This window comes from Coffea eugenioides, chromosome 3 (genome assembly GCF_003713205.1).
Source record: "Coffea eugenioides isolate CCC68of chromosome 3, Ceug_1.0, whole genome shotgun sequence".
In the NCBI taxonomy this organism is placed as follows: Eukaryota; Viridiplantae; Streptophyta; class Magnoliopsida; order Gentianales; family Rubiaceae; genus Coffea; species Coffea eugenioides.
The window spans coordinates 25,376,512-25,397,982 of NC_040037.1; positions in this window are offsets into that span (position 1 = coordinate 25,376,512).

The following is a 21,471-nucleotide window of genomic DNA, read 5'->3' on the forward strand; positions in this document are numbered from 1 at the left end:
AACAATTAGGCTAGCCCATCTGTTTTGCTTGGGTTTCGATTGGGCTAGGGAAGGTTTTGGCCCAAACAAATAAATAAGACGGCCCAATGGCTTGATCCACTAAGAATCTGGAAACGAATTTGCAATTGAGTCCCTGCTTGTTTTAATTTCTTAAATGTAGGTTGTTTACATGATTTAATTGATTCAATTTCATGATTATTTGTTAATTAAAGTGATGCCTTGACCTTTTCTTTTTTTTTTGAGGGTAAATAAGTAAATTCCGTTTCCTTAGGGCACCGGTCAAGGAAGGTACACTCTTTCCCATTATTTGACTTTACTTGATCCTATGTGCCCCTATGTGACTTTATATGCTTAATTGCATGCCTTTTGAATGTTTTTATTCCATTTGTTTATTTATTCGTTTTATTTATTTTAATTTTGTATAGTTATTTAATTTAATTTTGAGAGGCATTGAAACGCCAAATTTGTAATAGTTAGGAATTTATTTATTTTATTCCTTCCCCATCCTAGATTGTAGTAGGGGCCCCCAAAATGTAATAGTTAGGGCTTTATTTACTTTATTTGCCTTGTGTGTTTTTGCATGCCTATGTGTTACATGTAACTTGCTTTCTTAGGGTCTTGCATCTAGATATCATGCCTATGTGTTATGTGCTTTATGTGATTTATGTGTTTATTTGCTTTATTATGCTTTATCTGATTTATTAGACTATAATAAATACATGTCGTCGCCACACTAGTCCAACGCTAGTCGTGGTTCCTTTTTACGATTTCTCGCTAGTCCAACGCTAGTTGAGACCTTTTTCTCGATTTTCCACTAGTCCAATGCTAGTGAGAATTCATAGACATGGGCTAGTCCAATGCTAGACCCTTAGACTTCCCGCACGTTAGATCATGATTGTATGATAAAATCACTTCATCTCATGCATATTTTTCACTTTCTAGGGCCTTTTATCATTTTGTATGATATTCCCCTTATACGTATATCCCTTATCCCTAAATACATACCCCTATGTATGATACATACATTAGAATTGCATTTCATTGTAGAACTAGGATTAGGGTAATGCATTTGCCTGATTAGATTAGGGAATAACCCCTTGAATATGGGATATGGACGAGTTTGGCTTTCAACCCTTGGCACGCTCGTATTCCCTCTATTAAAGGGAAAATTAAGTCACAAAAATTAGTCCCCCGTACCCGACATGATGCACTCCTTTAAAACATGCATATTTGTATAATTATTTTATCCATTTTCTTTTCTTAGAGTCTCATATTTTTGCATTATTCGTGGCTTCTTCGAAGAGTCTTCATTGGGCGTCGCAATTAATGTGATTGGCATCAATTGAGCTTTGAAGAGAAATTTCGACCCTCCCCAATACTCTCTTAGGTTTAGGGTTTGCATTCATATAGTACATCCAAATGTGATAAATTTTTAGGTTAAAATAAGAAAATCTTTGACTAAATCATTCAACTAGCCTTGGCTAGGTCGAAAGGGTGCCTCGGATTTTTATCCTTGTCTTCCCTTTCTTCAAATGTGACTCCCGAACCTTTTTCTTTGATTTGCGTAGACTTGGAGTCGTTTAAAAAGGGTTTTTCTATTTTTTCTTTAAAAATTCATTTTTAGGTGACTTGGTACACCTTGATTCATTACCAAGTGGCAACTCCGATTTTTATTTCAAAAACCCTTTTTAAACTATAATTTGGGCCCAAATCGTCGCATTACAAACCCCATTTAGGCCCTTTTTCTTTTTAACTCAAAAATCCTTTTTTTCAAATAAAAAATCAAACCAAAATTCACTTTTTAAACCATTTATTTTTATTTTCAAAAAATGGGGCGCGACAAGATACATCAATTCCCAAAATATACAATAGCCACAATGTCCAGTCAATTGCATTTAAAACCCTAATACCAAAGTACATCAAAAGGGTTCCTCCGAGTCTCACTCTACGTCCATTCCTGTTAAGGAAAACAAATTTATGGGGTGAGCAATCGCTCGTGAGGCCAAGAACACACATGCAAGCACATTGTACAAGTAACAATCCCAATTAACGAGTAAAACAATAATATTCAAGTAAATGACAATTCGAGCAAGAAAAGTAAACAGAAACAATTCAAAGATATAGGAGCTCTCAAGAGCTATTTTCTACTTGTACGATCAAGAATCTCCACGAATTGACACTCCGCCAATCGAGTAGGTTTAGTCCGGAGAACTTCACTTATCATGTCCCTGTTTACCAATACATACCCCTGTACCGGGCCCGCCTGTCATTTGTTTGAGGCAATACTGCTCGAATATGCCAATCAAAACCTCTCAGTAGGTCAAGTTTATATTTTCTCATGGTTCACCAAGGAGTCCGACCAAGCCCATGCCTGCTCGAGTCCAAGGTTGGCCAGTGAGAGTTGGGCGTCCCCCAATTAACATTTATGAGTCAAGGAGATTCACTCCAACGACGTATGCAGCCATAACATACCATTTTATTTCATGCAATCATTCAATCATTCGTTTTATTTCAATCAAGTCATTCATGATTTATTCTTTTCATTTCAATCATGAGTCATTCATTTCAAATGAGAATGAGTGCGGTAAAGTACACACTCGACTCCATTTTTAAAATCTCCAATCATTAATAACAGTTAAGCATGTATCAAGTTCGCATACACTTGACACTCACCAAATAAAATGTGAGAACCCGAAAAATTTCTTAATTTCTAGGCATTATTTTCTTTCTTTGCACACGTTTTCTATATTTTTGTTATTATAATAATTTTATAGATATTTTTATAAGTAAAAATAGTTTTTAAATCATTTTTCTAGTATAAGTTAGTTCACGAGATATTTGAAGTGTATAATGCACGTGGGACCCGCTAGTGCGTTAAGTGCGATAAATTCGACCAATTAGGTTACGTTTTGTATACTGGAATTAATTTACTAGGTGTTCAAAGATAATTAGAGGTTACTTAGATGGTTTAATCTTGGAGAGACAAAAGGATAAGCTTGAACCATTAAGAGTGCCATGTGTCACAACCCAATTGGATGGTTGACTTGCTTAACTTTCTTACCTTTAATAAAAGAACAATTTTGACCCAAAATCATCTCCAATTTTAGCCCTCTTGGCCGAACCTCTCTTGAGAGAAAAGAAAAGAAAGCTTCAACCTTTCATCTTCCATTCTTGCTTAAATCTCGAAATTCAACCGATTAAACCTTGAATTAGTCCATAAAAAAGACTTGCTAAGGGAGTTTGAAGGTCTTGGTGGAGTTGTTTTGGAAAGAAAAATCCTAAGTTATCATCTTTCTTGAGGTGTCAAGGTACTTTGCTTACAAACTTCCTTTTTACTTCAATTAATTGATAAGTAGTGGCTTATAGTTGTTATAGATGCTACTTTGTGAAAGATTTCATGGATTAAAGTGGAGTTAGCTAAATTTCTGATTTTTTTGGGGATTTTTCTGTTTTCATATGATGATTATGGTTGGCCTTGGATTGATGGCTCTAAGTTGTGTTAAATGGATCCCTTGTACGTTAATTGCGGTTATTTGCGAAAAATTTCAGCTTTAGGGTTCCAATCTGCCCTGTTCTGGCCGGCTTTATTAGTGCATGTTAGAAGCCGAATCAGGCTTAGGTTAAAACATGAAAGTTGTAGAAAATGGTGTTAACTAGCTGCCTGTAAAATTTCAACTCAATAGGAGTACTGTATCATGTGAAATGACTGAAATACCCTTAACTGCCCATGAACCCTGTTTCGCGAACAGATTTATGTTTTCGTGGAGATTTTCATTTTTGACCATGAAAATGCATGATTTGACTTTAGAGGTCTTCATAAGAAATGTAGGTTTATGTTTTGGCTTTGAAACGCCATAAGATTAGTTTCAATCCGATAAGTGTAGCTTCTGTTGTGCTTATGGTGCCGAAAGGTGTATTTTATAGTCTATAATGTTTATGTGGTTGATTTGAGATGAATTGGTGTTGCTTGCAGGATGGAAAAGTAAGGAAATGTAGGGGATATACTGTCCAAATTTTGGATTGTTGGATTCCTTCGAGTTTAGTTTGTTTTGGGATATAGATAAGATAGGCTTTTGGGGTTGTTCGAGCCCTAGGTTTTCATATTACCTTTTTGTTTCCGAAATCATGTTTTGCACACTTGCATGAGTAATTAGTTGGCGAGGCCTACGACTTGTAGTCGAGTCTCATTTGTGCATTTCATTTACTGGAATTGTGGCTATGGGAACCATAATTGTTTACCTTGGCTATTCTAGGGTTTCTTGGTGATTAGAGCCCTACCTTGGTTGAAACTCTGCTTTAACTGGTGAGTGTACCACTCCCCTGAATTGTTGTTTAATTGGTTCCTCTATACTTGAAATGTGTGACATGGATAACTATGAACTCTGTTATTCTGAATGAGATGAGGGTGTACTTTATCACACTCGTTCTCTTGCCTGTACTGAATGAACTGGAATCTATTATTTGTACTTGTTATGAACTTGAACTTGTTACTTGCACTTGTTATGAGATCGTTTGGAAGTGTGTCCAACGATCTTCTTGTTAAACTTGACCTCAATCTCATGGGGAGTTAATTAAATCGAGCCAGCAAGGGCTTGGTCGAGGTAATTGACAATCCATGGGTACCTGTTCCTGGGGAATCTTTGGGTATTGAGACTCTTGATTCCGGTATACTCGAGAATTACCATTACTGTTCCTGTTCGGCGTTCGGGCCCGGTAAGGGGTATGTTTGATGAACGGGATTTTGACGTAAGCGGGGTCTACGGACATGACTGTGTTATTAAACGTTGACGGAGAGTCAATGAGGCTAGATCAAGTATTACAACGGGGATTTGGCTCCTGAGAGCCACCTGTATCCTTTAAATTGTAGTGTTCGTTTATTTCTCTTACTTGATATGTATATGTGCCCTAAAAGTGTTTTCTCATGATTTCTACTGTTATACTTTTGGTACCTCATTGAACTTCTAACTCACCCCGTTCCGTTATCCTTGTTTTCCTTACAGGGAACCACTTTTGGAACTGTAATTTTGAAGCATGAGTTGAGCTAATTTAGATATTTTGTATAGCTCCTCAATGGTTGGAAACCCTAATTGTACTTGGATTCAGATGTTCCCTTTTGATTTGTAAAAATACAAATGTGGTTTATAAAAGTGTGTACTCATGTTCATGTCATATATTTGGTTTGTATATGTCCATTTCAAGAATTATATGAAGTTTCTTGTATTCGATTGGGTCCCGATCGGGTTGTGACGTGGCAGACACTATTCACTTTCCGTTTCGATTTTCATTTTTCTGTTTCATGATTTTTGTTTTGGTTAAGTGTGCTACTGTATTCCAGCACGTTTTGAGTTGTGTATAACCGTCTTAGTAGTCCTGGCTAGAGCTGGGCAGGCAATTCGCTAACCTCTTTGGTACGCCTTCGAGGAAGGTGAGGCTGTCACAGGTGGTATTAGAGCTGTTTCGCGTAGTCTCTGCGTGGAGTGAGTTTGGGGCCAAGTGGTGTTGTGGTCTCGCTCATGTGAATGAGTGTAAGGGACTAATACTCTTTTGAGCATAAGCTATGAATCACGGTGTATTATAGGTTTCAAAACATTATTTTGGTACTTGGAGACTATAGATATATATGTCGGGTAGAATTTCAAATGTAGATGATTTACTCTTGGGACTGGCCAGCTCGAGTGGTGAATTATCTTATTTTGGATTCTTGGACCCGAATACGAAATGGGACGAGAGCCTAGGTTAGAAATGACTTGGGCGGACTAGAAATTTAATTTTATGAAACGTCATGTGATGTGTTAGGGTATCATTAAGGATGATTCCTTTTGTTTGTATCTGATTGACTGCTAGTGTGTGATCTGTCTGCTAAAGATGTGCTCTATGTATGTTGCCTACTTTTATCACTTGTACTTGCATACTTTGGTTTTAATATTGCATTTGCGATTCAATCCTAGACCGGTTAAGCCACAAATGGAGAGTACTCGTAGTGGACGGGGTCGAGGGCGTGGAACCCCAAATGAAGGAGGAAATCGGGAACCAATGCCTGGACCTAATCCTGAACCTGGAGTGGATCCTAACCTTCAGGTAGCCACCGCTATCCAACGTATGACTGACCTTTTAGCTCACATAGTAGAACATCAAGGCCAAAATCCTATTTATCAACCGGGCAACCCTGGTAATCACATAGAGAGTGAGGATAGAGCCCTCAAACGATTCCAGAAGTTCTCACCACCGAAATTCCTTGGAGGACCAGGCCCTGACGTGGCCGAGAGGTGGCTAGAGAAGATGATTGATATTTTTGCCGCGCTACACTATACTGAGGAGTGACAGGTCACATTTGCTGTCTTCCAACTGGAGGGAGCAGCCCGTTCTTGGTGGAATATCATAAGACTAAAATGGGAAGGAGAACAAACCCCAAGGATGTGGATGAATTTCATGAGAGAGTTCAACATGAAGTATTTCCCACCTCTGATCCAGGAAAAGAAAGAAGATGAATTCATTAGGTTTCGGCAGGGAACTCAAACTGTCGCCGAATATGAGAGCCAGTTCACCAGGTTGTCTAAGTTCGCTCCCGAACTTGTGAGAACCCTGAAAATGTATATAAACAAATATCATTTTATATTTCATTGGAGATTCTTAACCTGCAATAAAGTATAGTCTTATCCTTCTTTGTTTTCATAATGAGTGCGTAAGAATAAATTTTACGTGCAAACTGACACATTTGTATCAAATTATTATTTCCTTTGACTTTATTATACTAAATCAATAAATTTTGAATTAGATTAACTCTATTTCTTGAGAATAAATAGTTGGAAATCCTGATAACTAATTTAATCGTTAAATAATGTTAGGATTTACTAGGAACCTTAATACAAGATTGTAATCGATAAATTTTTGATAAAAATGGTTTAAGTATATTAGATATATGTAGGACGTAACAATTTCGATAATCGAAATCCTTGTGAGCCTAGTACACTATTAGGAGTTTAAATCATTCTTAGGGATAATTCGTGAGATTATGCTCGAATCAAGGGCTTAAGTGGTCATTGAAGGAAAAGTGAAAAGTCCAAAATACCCTTCACAATTCCACAAAATCACCATACAACCACAACCATTCCATGCAAAGCCAAACACTCCCTCGGACAGCATGATCATCCACCACCCTAACCGGCCAACCCGCATCTTCACCACTTCAACACACAACCTCTGCCTACACTCAACCCTTCTCAACACCGCGGCACCAGCTCCCTCCCTCCTCATTCTTATATCGTAAACCACCGCACTCCACTATCTTCGTGAGAGAGCTGCATCCGAGAGCAAGGGAGGAGGGAACGCGAGCTGCAATTTTTTTTTCTGTTCTGTCCGCGAGCTGAGGGAAGAGACCAGGAGACCATCGTACTTTTCCTTCTCCTAGCTGTGGCCATTTCCAACTTCAACCAAGCCACATTGCATCAGTCCCAGTTGCAGCTTCAACAGGAACCAAATCTGTACGTGAGAGCCGAGGGGAAAGAAGAAATTTCAGATTTCTTGTGCGTAGGCTTAGCTTGTAACTGAGGTAATTTCTGGGCTAATTAAGTGAATTACTAGTAGATGAAGCCATATCAGAGCTTGCATGTGTTGCTTGTGCTGTCGGTTGATGAAATCAAGTCACTAGAAAAATTCTGTTTTGGTTAAATGGTTCTGCCGAGAAGCTGAGATGGAAATGCAACTCTTGATTTATTTACCTGTGACAATCTGAGTGTAATTATGTGTTTATCTAATCCAAAATCAAGAAGATTAAGCCAACTAGGAGCATGCATGTTGATTTTAGGCATCCAGATTAATGTTTTAGGAAAAGAAATTCTTTTATGCGCAAGTTATGGAAATAGCCGAGAATCTGACTTGATAATGTAGCTTAAATCTGGTTAATTGGTGTAAGCCGAGCTTATTGTGGTGATTAGATAGTTAATAACAAGTTAATTAGGCTCTGTATGTAGTTAATTAATTGGTTTAAACCAGAAAAAAATAAAATCAAAATGCAACCTGCCACATGCAAGTTCACCCGAGCCAAGATGGAAATTTTTTTTGAAATGTTGGATTAAACCTGCTTCCTTGTGATAATCCAGAACTGTTATTATGTTTAGCTAACTAAAGCTTGGATGATTAATGTGGTTAGAGCCTTGCATGATAATTTTATGCATTCGGATGATGTATTAAGAAGCACAAGAAACTCTGTTTTGATGTATTATACCTGCCGAGAGCTTGTCTTGATTCATACAGCTCCATTTGGTTTAATTTTGTTGCTTTGAGCCTATAACCATAATTAACCAGTTAATAACAAGATAATGGGGCTTTGCATAAAGTTAATTTGTTGAGTTAGTACAGAAAATAAAAACAAAAATGCAATCAGTTTCATGCAGCTGAAACCGCGGCTAGCCAGAAATTTCTGGAAATTTTGGAGGACCTTTATCGTTAATCGAACCAAATTTCTGTGATAGATATGGTAATTAACTAGCTAAGTGATGGCATGTCGAATTGAGCACCTAATACTCTGTTTTAGCCAAGAAAATATTGGATTTATGAACAATGAAGTGCTGGAAAATATTGATAGCCGAATGGTTTGTTTTTGGAAATTTTATTGTGGTAGTAAAAGGTTGAGTTGGAATTCCAGTTTGGTTGTGAAGTTATTCTTTGAAGCATAATGATTAGAAATGCCTGGAATAAATTGTTTTAAAGCTTTATAAGATATATGGATGTGAAACTCTTGATGTCTTGGGAGATTGAATTGGAAATAGTGAAGTGTAGCGGTGGATATAAGCTAGAAAATTTTCCAGCCTTAGCCAAGTTTGATAAGGAATTATTTTTCTTTGATGAAGGTTACTTGGTTGATAACCACTTGTGACTTAGTCGATGGGATTCCTCGATTCCAAATACCTGTGGGTAAATTTAAATATTTGAAATGTTAGCTTTATTGCTATAAAAGCGAATTGTGGGATGCTAAGGGCTAGTGATTGAAGAAGCCCTTAGCCACTTGAATGATTTTTAAGTATTAAAGGGTGATGAAATTTAATTGCTGGAATTTTTTTGAGGCCTTACCTTCATTTTTATTTAGTTAAAATGTGATATGAGCTTGCCAAAAATCAAGTGCTAATGATGGACGAAGCCTTGGTCTTTTGTTTAATTCTTGATCAGCAATGAATCTATTAAAACCTAGGGCTAATGATTGACGAAGCCCTAGTGAGATTTCTATTTGAAATGAGAGTTGGTTATATTGACAATCTGAAATATTACGTGCTTGCCAATCGGAATCCGTTTTGGTCCTGTGAACTTGAGAAGTTTTAAGCAAGCTATTTAGATATATCTTCACTCTAGTATGGTACGATAAAACTTAGTATTATATGTTAAAGTTAGAAGTTTCGTGTAGAGAGTTTCTAAACCTTGCCGACTCGATATTTCCTCCTTTAAGCATAAACTAGCCTTATTACTTTTAGAAAATGATTTCACTAGTTTTAAAACCCTAAGTCTTGATCTATTTCCTTTTCTTTCCTTAAAATTGTCCCTGGCTGGTTGTCTAGAGGAAAATTTCCAAAATACAAGATTTTAGTGACTTTAACTAAAAATAGCAGAAAACTTCCTCGGCAAGAAAATTTATTCTAAATAAAATAGTACCAGCCGCACTCGTATAAAGAAAAATATTTTTAAGGAAGCCATACAAAACATTTCCTACTTTTACTAAATTCCAATCCTAAGTGAATGGTCGAATTATTTCAAGAAAATAATACGAGTTACCCCTTTAAAAGGAAAAGTATCTCAAGGAAAAACTATTAGAAACATTTTTACTACTTTTGTCAAGTTTCATCCTAAGTAGATTTTTGAAATTACTTGAGAAAGTAAACTAGTAATATATTAGATAATTCCTTATACTAATAAGCTTAAAAAAAATTGAATAGAAAACTTATAGTTTTAAAATTTGGTATTTTAGGGTTTAGCGAGGACGCAGACTTTGATTCCCAGCTTGATCAGTAACTTCACTCTTGGTGAGTGTCCCTGCTTGTTCTATTCCTACGTGATTTAAAGTGCTTTCTTGACTTGGAAATGTGGTACTTGCAAAAGTGATTTCTGATCCATCGAAGTGAGCAGTGTGTACTTTATCGCACTAGCCTTTCGAGTGGTGACTTGCGTGAATCATTTTTTTTTTATGAATCTAAACGTAGTTGCGTCATTGGGTGAATCCCTCGACTCCTGAATCCAACTACAGTCACTCTGGAATCCAACTGCAGTCACGTCGTTGGGTGAATCCCTCGACGCATGAATCTAACTGCAATAACGTCGTTGGGTGAATCCCTCGACCAATTTTCTAAGGGTATGTCTCGAGCATACTGCTTCCTTAGTCGGTGTTCGGGCCCGGGACAGGCGGTGATGGGTTAGGATTAAAATGAGTGGATCTACAGGGACTATAAGTAGTGAGAATTGACGGAGGGTCAACTACGACGAATGGTGATCAAGCGAGGAAAATAGCTCCTGAGAGCCCCTGTATCCTACCTTGTGCTGTTATCTGCTTTTATTAAGTGTGAAATTGAAATATTCGTTACTTGCCTTTTGTGATTGCATGTTTTGGGGCACCACTGAGCTTTAGCTCACCCCACGTTCATTTGTTTTCCTTACAGGTCTTGAAGTTTGAAAGAATTTGAGCTGCTTATATTTCCTATGAATGTACTTGAACAACTTGAATTTAAATTTCGGTTTGTAATGACTCCTAAGTTAAGCATTGTACCTTTCATCTTGGATTGCCACTTGAAGCTGGAAAAGTGTAATCCCTAATTCTGATATTCGGTATGTATGTTGTATTGGTGTGATCAGGCTTTAACCCTTGTGGGTAATGCGTGAAGTGTTTAAGAGCTGTCGTTTGGTTAAGTTTGTATGCTGTTATCTTTGAAGTTAATGTGGTGATAGAAATCGATTTATTTCGGAAGAATTATTTTTGTAATAGTTTAGGTTAATCGTCGGAAGGTTTTGGGTTAGAATGCTTGCGTGAGTCCTGGCGAGAGCTGGGCAGACGGCCCGCCAACCCTCTGGTTCGCCTTAGGGGGAAGTGGGGTCGTCACAGGTGGTATCAGAGCCTAGGTTAGAAAAGTTATCTGAGAGATATATTAGACGAGTTAGAAACCCTAATCCTTTTCAGAAGTAAGAACTGAGACCCTTAGATATAGCTTAAGTAATATCCGATTCAGTTAGTTATTTAAGTTCTAACCTTTAAGTTTTAATTATTTTGCAGGTATGGAGAATGGTAATGGACATGCTAATGGTAATGGAGCGTCTAATGGACATATAGAGTCTCTTAGGTCCATCTCATATAGGCCACGAGGCGGAGGAGCTCATATACGCTACTCCCCAGCTGATCGGCATCCTCGGTGTCAGTGTAGGGCCACCCATGCCTACCCCAATGAGCTAGTACTATCCCTAGATGATGAGCGTTGCCAGTTGAGGGACGCTAAACTTACTTTGACTCAGGATGTAGAGGAGCTGAGTATCATGGTGGACACTCAGTTCGACCGTATAGCTGAGTTAGAGCAGAGGGTAGCAGCGGAGCATGCTAGGCTGGAGGCTGCTCGCGTAGAGATAGCGCGTCAGAGATCGAGAGTGACTCGATTGGCCGAGAGGATATGTGATAGGAGTGCCGGTATCAGGGCTGATGCCGCGATGATGATAGATGAGGCCACGAGTATCCTTCAGGGTGTCGAGCAGGAGGACCCGGAAGAGGATCCGGAGGATGATCCAGAGGAGGACCCGGAGGAGGACGTAGCTCCTGATAGCCCTGCTGAGGGTTAGGCTGGGATCAATTTGACCATACTAGATATGTAGGGTTAGAATAGGGGGACCTTAGCTAGGTCATCAAGTTTTGTCTAGGTGGATGACTTGCTTCCAAGGCACATATCCCTAATTTTTGTTTAAGGGATTATTTGTATGTATTTTGCTAGCTCTTGTGCCTTATTTTTGGAAAATGTCCCAACCTGCTATCTGTATGACTTTCACGCATGAATATATGTTAAATGCTTTATTTTCTTTTCCCTCCATTTCTAAGTTGATTTCTAGCTACAAAGGGAAGAATAACAGTTATAAATAAACAATCAACTTCCTTAATTGCCCTACCTTTTATAATAGGCATAACTAAGCTATGGATCGTCAAGTGATAGGAAGGAGCCGTGGGAGACCCACTAGACAACACCCGGAAGCGGGTGGTGATAGGGAACCCGAGGTCAATCAAGACCAAGGGCAAGAAGGTGTGGCCGGAGACCAAGTGGCCACCGCAATCAATCGTATCACTGATGTCTTAGAGCGCTTGACTGAACACCAAGCCTCTGGACCAGTGCATCACCAAGGAGGTCCAGCCGATTCCGATGATCGGGCACTGGAGAGGTTTCTGAAGTTCGGACCTCCCAAATTTTATGGAGGACCTGAACCGGAGGTAGCTGAAGGATGGTGGGAGAGAATCTCCGATATCTTTGCAGCTTTAAACTATACGGAAGAGCGACAAGTAACTTTTGCCGCATTCCAGTTTGAGGGAGCCGCTCGCTCCTGGTGGAACCTGGTGAGGGTTACCTGGGACACGAACCATACTCCAAGGACTTGGGCGAACTTCACAAGGGAGTTCCATGCCAAATTCCTTCCACCTCTCGTTCAAGAGAAGAGAGAGGACGACTTCATAAAATGTAAGCAAGGGGCGATGAGTGTCGCCGAATATGAGGTTCAATTTACGAAGCTGTCCCGCTTTGCTCCTGAATTGATAGCCACGGAGCAAAGGCGTATCAGAAGGTTCGTGCATGGGCTGAATGTGGAAATACAGGAAGGTTTAGCTGCCGTGAGGATAGACACTTTCGCAGATGCCGTCGAGAGAGCCCAGAGAGTTGAAGTAGCTAGAGCTCAAGTGAAATCTTTTCAGGCCAAGAAAAGATTTGCTCCTAGCAGTAGTCGGGAGCCGGCATATGGAAATGCTCCACCGGCCAAAATGGGCCGAGGAACCAGTGGAGTGACTAGTCCTGGAGCACCACGAGGCGCACAAGCAAGAGGAATCGGGGCAAGGAATGCCGGGGGAAGAAATAATGGAGCTAGAGGAGGATCGAATGGAAGGGGACAACCTAAGAATACCTCACTAGGAGGCCGAGCAATAATTCCCCAAATGACTTGTGCCTACTGCAAGAAACCTGGTCATACTATGGATGGCTGCTGGAAGAAGCAAGGAAGGTGCTTGAGATGTGGTAGTAGCGAGCACCAAATTTCAGGATGTCCAAAAATGCAGGAAGGGACTACCCCAAACGCTAGACCAAACACTTCTGGAGGAAGCCGGCCGACAGTTCCTGCTAGAGTGTATGCTATAGATGACCAACCCGTACCTGATTCCTCGGAAGTTGTGGAAGGTACACTCCCGATTTTTCACCGATTAGCTAAAGTGTTAATTGACCCTGGTGCAACCCATTCATTCGTAAATCCATCTTTTATGTCTGGAATAGATGTGAAACCTGTTAGATTACCCTTCGATCTTGAAGTTAGGACACCTATGGGTAATAAGAATGTAATCACTAGCTTGGCTTATAAGAATTGTGAATTCTGGATTGGAGAGCGTAAGATGCTAGTGGATCTGATCAGTCTGGACATAAAAGGTTACGATGTTATAATAGGAATGGATTTTCTAGGCCATTATCATGCTAAACTTGACTGCCGAGTAAAAGTGGTGGAATTTTGTATACCTGGAGAAGCAATCCTGAGGTTAGATGTTAAGGGTAGGTTAGCATCATCTGCTATGATCTCAGGAATTCGGGCAAGGAAAATGTTGTCGAAAGGAGCGCAAGGTTTCTTAGCCTTCTTGATTAACGCTCCCAGTGATCAAGTGAAGTTGGAGGATGTACCAGTGGTACGGGAATTTCCGGACGTTTTTCCCGAAGAGCTAAAGACTCTACCGCCGGAAAGAGAAGTGGAATTTAAGATTGACTTGATGCCTGGAACGGCTCCAATTTCTAAGACCCCGTATCGAATGGCTCCTGCCGAGCTAAAAGAATTGAAAATTCAATTACAGGACCTGTTGGAGAAAGGTTTTGTGAAGGAGAGCGATTCACCATGGGGAGCACCCGTCCTATTCGTTAAGAAAAAGGATGGAAGCTTGAGGTTATGTATCGATTACCGAGGGTTAAATGAGGTTACAATTAAGAATAAATACCCTCTACCGTTGATTGATAGCTTGTTCGACCAACTGCAAGGATCAGTGGTCTTCTCTAAGTTGGATTTAAGGCAAGGGTACTATCAGTTGAAGATTAAGAGGGAAGATATACCCAAGACTGCTTTTAGTACAAGATATGGACATTTTGAGTTCGCAGTCATGCCTTTTGGACTAACCAACGCACCAGCTGCTTTCATGGACCTGATGCAGAGAATTTTTAAGAAGTATCTGGACCAGTTTGTAGTGGTTTTCATAGATGATATCCTGATTTACTCCAAGACTAGAGAGGAGCATGCTAAACACTTAGAGGTGGTTTTGCAGATACTAAGAGAACATAAGTTGTATGCCAAATTCAGTAAGTGTGAGTTTTGGCTGACTGAAATATCTTTTCTAGGGCACAGAGTTTCTGAAGATGGAATTGCCGTGGATCCGGCAAAAGTTGAGGCCGTTATGAATTGGAAACAGCCAGAGACTCCAATTGAAGTTAGAAGTTTCTTGGGTTTAGCAGGTTATTATAGGCGGTTTATCCAGGATTTCTCGAAAATTGCAGGACCTATGACTTAGCTAACCAAGAAAGGGACTAAGTTTATTTGGACTCCGAAGTGCGAGTCAAGTTTTCAGGAACAAAAGAAGCGTTTAACATCCGCTCCTGTTTTGGTATTACCTGATGGAGGAGAAGGTTATGCCGTATACTCTGATGCTTCTGTCGCGCCCCACTTTTTGAGATGGTGTGAAAGTAGTGTGTGGAATATGTATGTGAATGTGTGTGAAAATGAAAATAAAAGACCGTGGGACTTGAAAATGCGACGATTTGGCCAAACAGAGTTCAAAAAGGGTTTTTTGCATGGAAAATGGAGTCGCCACTTGGTATAGAGTTAGGGTGTACCAAGTCACCCAAAAAGTGATTTTTTGGAAAGTAAAACCCTTTTAAAAGAACTTTTAGGTCTACGTAACCAAAGAAAGGGATCGGGGGTCACGTTTGATAAGGGAGAAGGCAAAGGCAAAGCCTAAGGCACTCCCTTACCCTAGCTAAAGCTAGTTGCGTGACTTAGCCCTCATTTTCCTAATTTTTCTACCCAAAGTATGTGTTGCATGTTGGATACAACTAATGGATGCGAGAAAGAAATGCAATCCTAAATCTAAAATGTCTCGTATGAGGCTTTTTGGTCCCAATCACATGAATTGTGATGGCCAGTAAGGAAAGCCCTCATAGAGGTCACGGGCAATGCAAATGAAGACTCAAATATGCGTGTAAGTGTGCAAATGTAAGAAAAGTGCAAGTGTGCCAATTGTGAAAATAAAGGTGTTTGTGTGCTAGTGGATGAAAATATAATAGTAGATACATATAAGTGCAATTGGGTGCAATTTTTGAGGTAGAAAAACAAGTGACAAGAAGAAAAATGTGTGAACATGGAATTTGTATTGAGAAGGATATAAGTAGTGAGAAAATGTGGATAAGAGGGTGAGGGAGTGACATGATGAGAATGAAAGTGCATGAACCTAGGGGTATGCATCAAGTCGGGTACGGGAATGACTCCTAATTTCATGACTTTAATTTTCCCTTTGATTAGAAGGAAGAACTAGCGTGCTAAGGCTATTTTGTAGCCACACTCGCTCGTTTCCCTTATCTAAAGGGGACCCTCAAGCAAATGTACTCTATAACTAGCATGAAAATGCAAAAGCCTAAAATGAAGGGGAAAGGATTGGAGGAGCATGCCAAATGCTAGAAAACTAAGAAAAATGCATGAAATGTAGTGAAACATGCAAGTATGAACTAGCGAGGGGAATCCCTAAGGGTCTAGCGTTGGACTAGCCGATATCTATGAATTCCTACTAGCGTTGGACTAGTGGAAAACGGGACAATGAGCCACAACTAGCGTTGGACTAGAGTGGCGACGTGCATTCATCCATCATATTCATCTATGACTATAGAAAGCAAGTAGACATGCCAATCACATATAAACACATAGCACATAACACTTAGCATGCTCGACTAGATGCAAGAGCCTAATAAAGCGAATTAACACGTAGCAACAAAAGCAAGCAATCAAGCTAATGAACCTATTACATTTGCTAACTAAAACAAAAGGGGAAGGGGAAAAATGGACAAAATTGCTCTCCAAGCCCTATCTATTACAAGCCAAGAGGTGTACACATATCCCATAAAAGAATAACTTAATAAAAGCAAAAGTAAATGAAATAAATGAAAGGAATTAAGGAAAAGCAAGGAAAGCAAAGTAGACATGCAAATCTCACTTAGCACATTGGATCACATAGGAGAGACAAAAAGGGATAAAAGAAACTATACCTCCCCATTCATGATGTTAGTAGCGTAAGCAGGACTCAATTTGGACTAGAGTCACCAAAGAAAAGGTTAACTTGGGCTAAAACCATCAAAGCAAAGGATTAATGCACCAATTTAGTGGTAAAATGTAAATAAATCAATTTGAATCCACCAAATCATCGAATCCTTTTTCAATTGCAACTTGAAAATGATCGAATAATGCATTATTTCCAAGCAAGAGCGGATCACTGATCAAATTTTCAAAATAGCAAAATGACTAAGGACCCAATTGCAAACATTAATCAAGCACTCAAACCAAATTAAAACATTTTAAGAACTTCAAAGGTGCAAGAGTAAAGAAGGGGTCAAGTAATGGTTCAAATTGCAATTTCCTTAGGATCTAATTGCAAGCAATTAAAACATAATTGGGCCATAGTAACATTATGGGAAACTTGGGGGGCTGAAGTGCAATTTTTGGAAGTTATTTCATGCATCCTACGAAGCTTCCTTCTGCAATTCCGATTTCACAATAGCAGCTCTCAGATTGCAATCTCAAATGCACGACTACCACTTCAATCAAACCCAACTGGAATCAAAGCAACAAGATTACTGCATATTCCTCTCACTTTTCAACATAAAAACTTTTAGATTTAAACAAAAAAAATCAAAAGAAAAGAGCATGCAAATCTGGCCACTTTCTGCAACTTCTGATGTTTTTGGGACTTCAGCAATCTCACGCGACAAAATCTAGCAACAAGGCTCTAAGCTCCAAGTTCTCATTCAACGCCATAAACTTATCATCAAGATATCATACAAGGGGAAGGAAAATCTGGAATGGGAAAGGCTTGCAAGTTCCAAGTTCATTTAAAAGAAGATTTCCCCACAGGCAACAGATCATGCAAACCAGTCTCCAAACTAATGAAAATCATGCAACTTATGCCTTTTATTTTCTCAACCAAGCACTAAATACACACAAGAACAGGCAACAGCAAAAGGCAGCAAACCCATGAAGCATTGATGTGTTTCTGAGTTCATTCTCAGCAAGCATCGCACGAATTAAGCAAGCAAAGCAACTAACCATATCATGAACTCCAACCAAACTTGCTAATGATGTACCAAGATAGACTTCCTATGTTTTCTTGCCCAAAACCCAAGTTTAAACAGAACCCAACTCTAGATCTACGCATGCCAAAAAAAATTCAGAATAAAAAGCATGCAAAGCTGGAAACTTTCTGCAACTTTCTCATTCAGCCGAAACATATTCATGCGAGATAACTCAAACGAGACCTACTGATCCATTACCCAAACCCCAAATGTTAAAACTTCACCAGCATTGTTAACATCACCCAAATACAGCCGCTTATTGTCAGCGGCTCCAACATGCGTCTGAATATGAAAAATGCAGCAGAGCCATAAAGAAAGAAACTTGCGGTAAATTCATGCATATGATATACCAATCGACCAACAAACAAACACAAACTACAGCCTAGGAACAGATTCTAGGAAAAGCACCAAACAGATTCTAGGGAGACTAAGCAGGCACCAACATACCTAAAATGCAAATAAACAGCAAAAGGAAACAGCTTTGGAAGTGTTTTTCCAGCAAAGTTTGACGGTAACGGTGGCGACTGATTCACGCGAGTGATGGCAGCTCCAGATCCTCCTCCGTTCCTTGGCTTTTTTTTTCGCTACTGGTTCCAGTCTTTCTCTCCTCCGCAACTATCTTTTCTTGTTCCTTGTTTCTTGTTTTTTCTCAGATTTTCCCTCTCTCGTTCTGGTTTTTTCTCTGGTTTTCTACCCTCAACTTTTTCACTCAGCCGTCAACTCTTTCTTCCTCTCCTGCCCTAGTTCTCTCTCACTCTCTCTTATCTCTCGGCCTCCTGTCCTTTCTAGCCGTCAACCTTTCTCCTCAACCCCAGCCGTCATTCGATGCCCCCTTCTTCTTTGCTCTCTCCTCTGTTTCCCACTTGCTCAGTTTTTCTTTCCGCCGCCAACTCCAAAACCTCTCTCTCGGCTGCGGTTCCTTTTTCCAGCTTTTATATCAAGTTCATAACCCTAAAACCCTGCTCTCAATGGCCAGCAATCAATCTCCTCTCAAAACCTTTTCCTTGGCCATCCGATGTATCCGACAAAATCCCATGAAAAAGACAATACTTTCCTACGCTGCTGCATGTGCGAGTATTTTTTTTTTTTTTTGGTAATAATAAAAATAAGTAAAAACAACAACAATTTAATCAACATCGGATAAAAATAAATAAACTAAACAGCAAAGTTGCAATTTTCATTTTTCTTTTCTTTTTCCTTCATTTCTCATTTCTCATTTTTTCATTTTCGTATTTCTTTTTCCAAGAAAACATTGAATTTAAATCAAGACAACTAAAACATAATTTTTGGAATGCTTTCCTTTTTTTTTTTCAAGAAATTCTATGTTTAAACTTAAAAATAAAAATAAAAAAATAAAAAAAACTAAAAAACTAAAAACTAAAAAGTGAATAAAACTAACACGACAAATAAAAATTAAGACAAAATAATAAATGCAAATTACACTAAAATTTTGGTGTCTACAGTTTGCCCCTCTTTGTCTGAGTTTTGGAAAAACTTGAGACAAAGAAGTAGACACCAAATACTTACCTGTGTTATTTGGCTGTGAACGACTCGAACGATGGGGACTGACCCCTTTTGATGAGATTGACTGGGACGAGAAATTTATAATGGACTGATCTGAACAAGAAATTTAAAACGGGACTGACCCGAACATGAATTTAAAAAGGGACTGACCCGAACAAGAATTTTAAAACGGGACTGACCCGAACAAGAATTTTAAAACAGGATTGACCCGAACAGGAAATTTAAAACGGGATTGACCCGAACAAGAAATTTAAATGGGATAGACCCACGGGATAGACCTGGACAGAAATGTAAACGGGATAGACCCGGACAGAGATGTAAATGGGATAGACCCAGACAGAAATGTAAATGGGATAGACCCAGACAGAAATGTAAATGGGATAGACCCACGGGATAGACCCGGACAGAAATGTAAATGGGATAGACCCACGGGATAGACCCGGACAGAAATGTAAAATAGGGATAGACCCGGCGACCGGACAGAAAGGTAAATGGGATAAATGGGATAGACCCGGACAGAAATGTAAATGGGATAGACCCACGGGATAGACCCGGACAGAAATGTAAAAGGGATAGACCCGGACTGAAATTTAAAACGGGACTGACCCGGACAGAAATTTAAAACGGGACTGACCCGAACAGGAAATTTAAAACGGGACTGACCCGAACAAGAAATTTAAAACGAGACTCGACCCGAATAGGAAATTTTAAAACGGGACTGATCCCCGAAACAGGAAACTTTAAAACGGGACTGACCCGAACAAGAAATTTAAAACGGGACTGACCCGAACAGGAAATTTAAAACGGGACTGACCCGAATAGCAAATTTAAAACGGGACTGACCCGAACAAAATTTAAAATCATGGTGCACACTAGTGGGACTGACCCACGGCTAGTGGCGATGAAAATGAAATGCACACTAGTGGGACTGACCCACGAAACGTGCACTAGTGGGACTGACCCACGGCTAGTGGCAATGTAAAATGAAATGCGCACTAGTGGGACTGACCCACGGCTAGTGGCGAATGAGAATGAAATGCGCACTAGTGGGACTGACCCACGGCTAGCGGCGATGAAAAATGAAATGCACATTAGTGGGACTGACCCACGGCTAGCGGCGATGAAAAATGAAATGCACACTAGTGGGACTGACCCACGGCTAGTGGCGAATGAGAATGAAATGCGCACTAGTGGGACTGACCCACGGCTAGCGGCGATGAAAAATGAAATGCACACTAGTGGGACTGACCCATGGCTAGTGGCGAATGAGAATGAAATGCGCACTAGTGGGACTGACCCACGGCTAGCGGCGATGAGAATGAAATGCGCACTAGTGGGACTGACCCACGGCTAGCGGCGATGAAAAACGAAATGCACACTAGTGGGATTGACCCACGGCTAGCGGCGATGAAAATGAAATGCGTACTAGTGGGACTGACCCACGGCTAGTGGCAGTGTAAATGAAATATAAGACGGGATATTCCAGTATACTCACCTAAAAACAAACCAAACTTTTGCCCCCAGTTGGAATTAGGTTTTTGCATTTGAACCAATAGTTGATTCTACATTGCCATGTTGTTGCACCATTTGATCAAACTTGCTTGCGACGTATTTCAATCCGCCTTTACTCATTTGGAGAACACCTTTTGATACCGGCTTCAGCGCGAGGTGTGATTGTTTTCATCTATGCATGGAACTTTTCTGCAAAAGAGAAAATACAAAGAAATGTGCCACCATCATTTGAGTCGTTTGCCCTTGAGAATCGCGTAAACATGAGTATTTTGATGCCTTTGCCAACTTTTGCTGTAGCACCTGACTTAGTTGGATTTTTCGCTTCCAAACGTCTCTGCTTTTCCCAAACTGACTGGGTACGCCTTTTGCCAGGCCTACGTAACTGGCTTTGCTGGCCCTTAACCCTTTTCAAGGGATGATTGCATCCAAGTATGTTTCGAATAAACCACGGGGGTTGTTATTAACCAAAATTCAATGACCCAAAAATGATGCATGCAAGGTGGCTTCACATGTCATGCATGAATGAATGTGCAAAAGAATGCCAAAACACAACCAATTGTGCTTAATCCTACAAAATGTCATGAATACAAGCAATTGAGGAAAATGGGTTCCATGAGAATGTATTTGCAAAAGAATATTTTTACAAAGTGACACAGTTCTGGCCAACGGATGTCATATTCGAATCCCTGGACATCGTTGCTCTGGAATTTAGACATTGGTAGAAGTATTATGAAGAGAGATCTCAAAATGAACCAGACCACCAGTTGTTCCTCCTCGTGCTCGTTCATTGCAGAAATCTACCTTGGCGCCCTTTCGGGTTTTCACCAAGGTTGCCCCCACCCCCTTTTGCTTTTGTTTCATT